Raw genomic sequence first — 6,000 nt, 5'->3', positions numbered from 1 at the left:
TGCTATTGTTAGACTGTGCTTATCTTTAAGAACTGGCGAATCATTGCTCTGACTGGTGTGAACAATGCTGCCTCTGTTAAGTGTTGCATTTTGCCTTTACAGATGCAACCTTGAGATCTCAGCCATCCGTGTTATCACCGGCCAAAAGACTCCAAAGAATTAGGAAGAGGCCACTTAAAAGCAAAGAAGTCATGCAGTAGTCCCGTAATGAAAATCAAAAAGCGCAGGAGTGGAGGGAGAGTGAAAGGAGGATCCACCAGCAGAACGCGGAGTGCCGGCAACAAAGCGTGGAGCGGCTGATAAGCATTATGGAGCGCCAAGCGGACTCGATCCAGGCGCTCGTAGCCATGCAGGCAGAGCACTACCACGCCCGCACCCCCCACTGCAGCCCTTGTCCCCAAACTCTTTCCCTTGTGCCTCCATGTCACCTCCAACCCACTTTCCCCAACATCTGGGTTCTTATCGCCACAAGCTGCCAACAACACCTGTAGCTTCACCACCCAGCCCTGAAAACTACGACCCTTACCCACTGCACGCAACCCCCATCACCATGCAGTATAGCCATACTGAAGCGCAGCACTCATTGCACAGCACTCCAGACAGGAAGCTGAGTATGAGAACAGGACATACGCAAATCTGTGATTGAACCGTTCCCCACCCCACCCTCTTGCCCTTTCTGTTTCCCAAGCAATTGTGTTTCTTTTCAATAAATGAATTTTATTTTAAATAAATGGCTTTTTTGGCTTTGAAAACATTCATTATTATTGCATTAAGTAAAAGATACCGTAGCCCAGGAAAGCAACAGGCACTGCAAGTCAGTGTAGCAAACACAGATTCCTACTAACATTGGAACCACTGCACATCACTCCCGTGCAGGGCACCAAACATTACTGGTGGCTTTCAGCCTCAAATTGCTCCTCAAGGCATCCCTAATCCTTGCAGCCCTGCGCTGGGCCCCTCTAATAGCCCTGCTCTCTGGCTGTTCAAAATCAGCCTCCAGGTGTTGAACCTCCGAGGTCCATGCCTGAGTGAAGCTTTCACCCTTCCCTTCACAAATGTTATGGAGGGTACAGCACGGGGATATAACCACGGGGATGTTGTCATTGGCCAGGACCAGCTTCCCATACAGACAGCGCTAGTGGCCCTTTAAACGGCCAAAAGCACACTCCACAGTTATTCTGCACCAACTCAGCCTGTTGTTGAACCGCTCCTTGCTGCCGTCGAGGCTCCCTGTGTAGGGTTTCATGAGCCACAGCATTAAATGGTAAGCGAGGTCTCCAAGGATCACAACGGGCATTTCGATTTCCCCTACGGTGATCTTCTGGTCTGGGAAAAAAGTCCCAGCTTGCAGCTTCCTGAACAGGCCTGTGTTCCAAAAGATGCGTGCGTCATGCACCTTTCCAGGCCAGCCTGCATTAATGTCAATGAAATGCCCACAGTGATCCACAAGCACCTAGAGAACCATAGAGAAATACCCCTTCCGATTAATGTACTCTGAGGCTAGATGAACTGGTGCCAGAATTGGAATGTGCATCCCATCTATCGTGCCTCCGCAGTTAGGGAAACCCATTTGTGCAAAGCCAGCCATAACATCATGCATGTTACCCAGAGTCATGGTTCTTCTGAGCAGGATGCAATTAATGGCCTTGCAAACTTGCATCAACATGATTTCAACAGTCGGCTTTCCCACTCCAAACTGGTTAGCGACCGATCAGTAGCTGTCTGGAGTTGCCAGCTTCCAGATTGCAATAGCCACACACTTCTCCACTGGCAGGGCAGCTCTCAATCTCATGTCCTTGTGCCGCAGGATGGGGGCGAGCTCCTCACACAGTCCCATGAAAGTGGCTTTTCTCATCCAAAAGTTCTGCAGCCACTGCTTATCATCTCAGACTTGCAGGACGATGTGATCCCACCACTCAGTGCTTGTTTCCCGAGCCCAAAAGCGGCGTTCCACATGAGCATGTCTTTGAATGCCACAAGCAATCTCATGTCATATGCGTTATGCGAGTCAATATCATGGTCAGACTCATCACTATCCGTTTGTAGCTTAAGGAGTAACTCGACTGCCAAACGTGACATGCTGGTGAGACCCATCAGCATATTCGTCAGCACTTCAGGATCCACTCCCGCAGACCGAAAGGGAAGACAGAGCACGCAGCACAAAAAACGATGAAAGATGGTGCCAAATGTGGACGGAAGCACAAGGATTGCTAGGATGCAAAGCGATGCATCATGGGGCTTTGGGACAGGACCCAGAATGCCCTGCACTTCCCCCCCCCCCTTCCCACAAGCCACAGCGCCAGAATGGGAAGAAGTGCTCTGTGGGATAGCTGCCCATAATGCACCGCTCCCAATGCGGCTGCAAGTGCCGCGAATGTGGCCACGCCGGTGCGCTTGCAGCTGACAGTGTGGACACACTGCAGCGCTTTCCGATGGCTGGTTTAACTCACCCTACATCTGCGCCCTACATCTGCGCGTGTAGCCATGCCCTAAGTGTGGGATGGACAGCAGTGCAGGGTTCCAAGGAACGTTATGTCCCCACCTAAACTAGTCTGAGTAGGAATCCTTTCCTGGGGAGATTGTTATTGCCTTTTCATTTCCTGGTTTGAGACAATAGGTGAAGGTCGATGCTCCTCTACACGGTCACAGAAATCCAAATCCTAGCCCCTCGAATCAGTGGCAAAATGACTGCAGGCTGCAGCAGGAGCAGGAATTACCCCAAAGAGATCAGATTTCTTCCAGTTACAGTTATTTTCCAATAACTGCCAGTACAAGTCATCGTAATCTCCTATTCTTTAAGAGCTTCTAATTTTGTACATCCACTGACAAGATGGATTGCTGAGTTTATGGAACAAGTTCTTTGTTTTCTATAAGTCATCGTCAGATTGCTTTCACTTAGGGAGAGCTGAACCCTCCCTTGCCTGCTGAATATTCACTGGCACAAGTGAAAGTGAAGCAGGCTTTAAAGAAGTGCCTGCTGCAATTGTTCTTTCCACACTGACCCCTGGTCCCCCAAAAAGTTGGAGAGGGCATTCCTAAATACTACTGTGGCTGAAACCTGGGGAGTTTTTTAAACCACATTTGAAGAGAAAAAAAGCTTACAAATTACCAGGGGACAGCCAGATTTGTAATATGGGGGTGCACCTAAGAATCCCAGGCCTGGACCCCTTTGTAGCAGGGACTGAACACAAATAGGTTGTAAGCTCTTTAAGACAGGAACAAAAGTAATATAAAGATAAAGAACTATTAAATATCCTGTGTTCTACAGCAGTGGTTTTCAACCATTTTTCATTTGCAGACCCCTGAAAAATTTCAAATAGAGATGCAGACCCCTCTGGAAATCTTCGTCTGCAGACCCCCAGGGCTTCCACGGCCCACCGGTTGAAAACCACCATTTTACAGGATACCTTACATCTAAGAGGCTAAACTATTATTTATTTATGGAGAGAAGGTAGCAGCAGTGACTCTACAAGCCCTAAGATGTTAGTCTACACTTACAACGCTATAGTGCAGTCACTACCTCTGCCAGAGAGTGGGATTCTCCCAGGAGCAGAGTCTACTTCCCCTAGAGGCAGTAGCAACCCAGTGCTATCTACACGGGGACTCTGTTTAACTGTGCAGCTCAAGGGTGTGGATTTTTCACACCCCTGACAGAGTTAAACTGACCAGGTCATTGCTACAGCAGTTTAAGGTTCTTTCCAGTGGGAGCTACCCCTTTCATCCATTCTTTCATTCCTCCAACCAGTCAGCGAACAAAGCAGACCTCCATCTGGAGTGGAGGTGAAGTGGTTGTGAAGGGTTGCTGGTTCTGTGAACTATGGCTTTTTCCAGTCCTGCCCATTCTGCTATGAGCAAATGGGTGTTGATAGTAGTTCTTTGGTGCATGCAATTTTGGTCCCCTCCCACTATTTCCCAAATGGTTTCCCCTTGCTCAAGTAGTCACACACAAGGTGTGCTTTGATCAAACTGCACGATTTACTGGATGTTAGGACAGTTTGACCTGTTCCCTCTCAGGAGCAGCAACAGGGTTGACAGTTGATTGACTGAAAAGCTATGTAGTATCATTTATTGACAACTATTGCTTCTATTATGTTAGTCCCTTTGAATGTCCTCCTAACACTCCCTGTTCATTATCTGATGGTACTGCACTGTTTGTTACACCCACTTGTTACATCCAGCCTTGGATTATAAAAATCTTTGGTCAGCAAATATTTTTTTCATGTGGTTGTATGACGCCTAACACAATGGAATTTGGATCTCAAACTATTACCTGACACAAATAGTCACCCATTTGTGCGGTTGGGAGACATTGAGTTTAGTGAAACCGCAGAGCCATAATAACCTACAAGACTAATGCAGTTTGCCAGTTATACTATTCACCTGTTATGGAACTGCATAAGTCTTTAGTATTTTAAACCCCGCTGCTTTTTTTTTTTTTTTTTTTTTTTTAATAATAATAAATAGGAATTCCATCCTCTTAGTTCCCCATTCTGGCTTTCTTAGGGGCAATACTAAAAGCAGAATAAGGGCTTTTGACACTAGCCTGAGATTTATAATGGCAGGTGCTCTTAGCAATTCAGGGAACAAACATGCCCTGAATTAACTGCTGATCAAGTCTGTCACTACAATGCAGTCACAAAGCAGCACACAAGGCCACGCAGTACAGTCTCTGCACTTTAGCACCTCATTTGAATAGGGAGGTCTCAGCCCTTGTGCAGACCTACTGCAAAACCTCTAATTGCTAAGTTCAGCCCCGCCATCTATGGCAGATTTGCCTAGTTACACAGAAAGGCATCCCCCCCAAAAAAGTGGGGGGAGAAGGACTGGGGATGTTATCCCCACTCTCACCCTTCCTCTTAATAGAAACTTTGGCCTGTTGATGTGAACAGAACTAGAGCCTCCATTTGAAAACATTGACATTTAATTACAAATTTAAATCTCTTCAAGGAAAAAGTCTTTTTTGGGAATGGGTATGTCAGTCACAGGACTTCCCCCCCCCCCCTTCCCCTCCCAGCAACAACATGATTGTCTGCACCTGGTCTACTCTAGCGCTTATATCATTGGTAGCAGTAAAGCACTGAAAGTGAGGAATTAAGCATGTGCCCATTTCCCAAGCTACTTGAGGGCAGATGATATTGGTTCCAGCCCTTTGCCACACAGAGTGCACAATTTAGCTCTATGCAGGAGCTCTGAGGTATCCATTTGACCTTTTACAACACAATTTATAAAATCCAGTGATGGCTGCCCCATCCAGGTGCACTGACCATTAAGTAAGAGTGCATTGTTTCTTGAGAGCACACCAGTGAAGCCTTGCCTCTCTGACGAAGAAAGATTAAGTATGAAAGTCCAAATTATTTTTTTAAGTGGCAAAATAGAATGAAATGAACCAGTGTGCTAAAGTCCAAAAATGTGATATTATCTTCATGAGTGAAGTGTAGGTAAACAAGATGAGTATCTAGCCTGTAATTCTAATTTTGTACTCATAGTTCAACTTTCCCTTCTTGCCAGCTTTTCCATGTTGGTGCATAAGTAGTACAGAAGGTGACCGGACAGTATTAAGTAGAATTTGCAAGCCCTTATTTGCAACTATAGTTTAGTGTTAAACTAGGTCTTGGGTAAAACTAACCAGCAGCCTCATTTGGACAATGGTACTGTTTAATTCCTAGTTCTTAAATTTGGAGTTTTCAGAAACAAGCTTCCCTCCCACACCCTACTTGACAGAAAGTCTGTTGAAGAATTTTATCTTCAGTTAAGGACTTACAACATCAAGTGTTCACTGCACAAAATGGTTGATTACAGCTACCTTTTACACACACCTGCTCTGTGCTCTCTATAGAATGCCCCATTTAAAAAACAAGAAAGTAGGCACCTTCTGCTCCAATTCAAACCTCCAAAGCAATTTAAAATGCAACCGCTTAGATAGAATGCATAGCAGTAGTCTAACCCTGAAGAAAAAGGTATGGACAAAACTAGCAAGATCTGTATCTGAAAGATAAGGCT

Source organism: Malaclemys terrapin, chromosome 9, assembly GCF_027887155.1.
Source record: "Malaclemys terrapin pileata isolate rMalTer1 chromosome 9, rMalTer1.hap1, whole genome shotgun sequence".
NCBI lineage: Eukaryota > Metazoa > Chordata > Testudines > Emydidae > Malaclemys > Malaclemys terrapin.
This window is presented reverse-complemented; position numbering follows the sequence as displayed.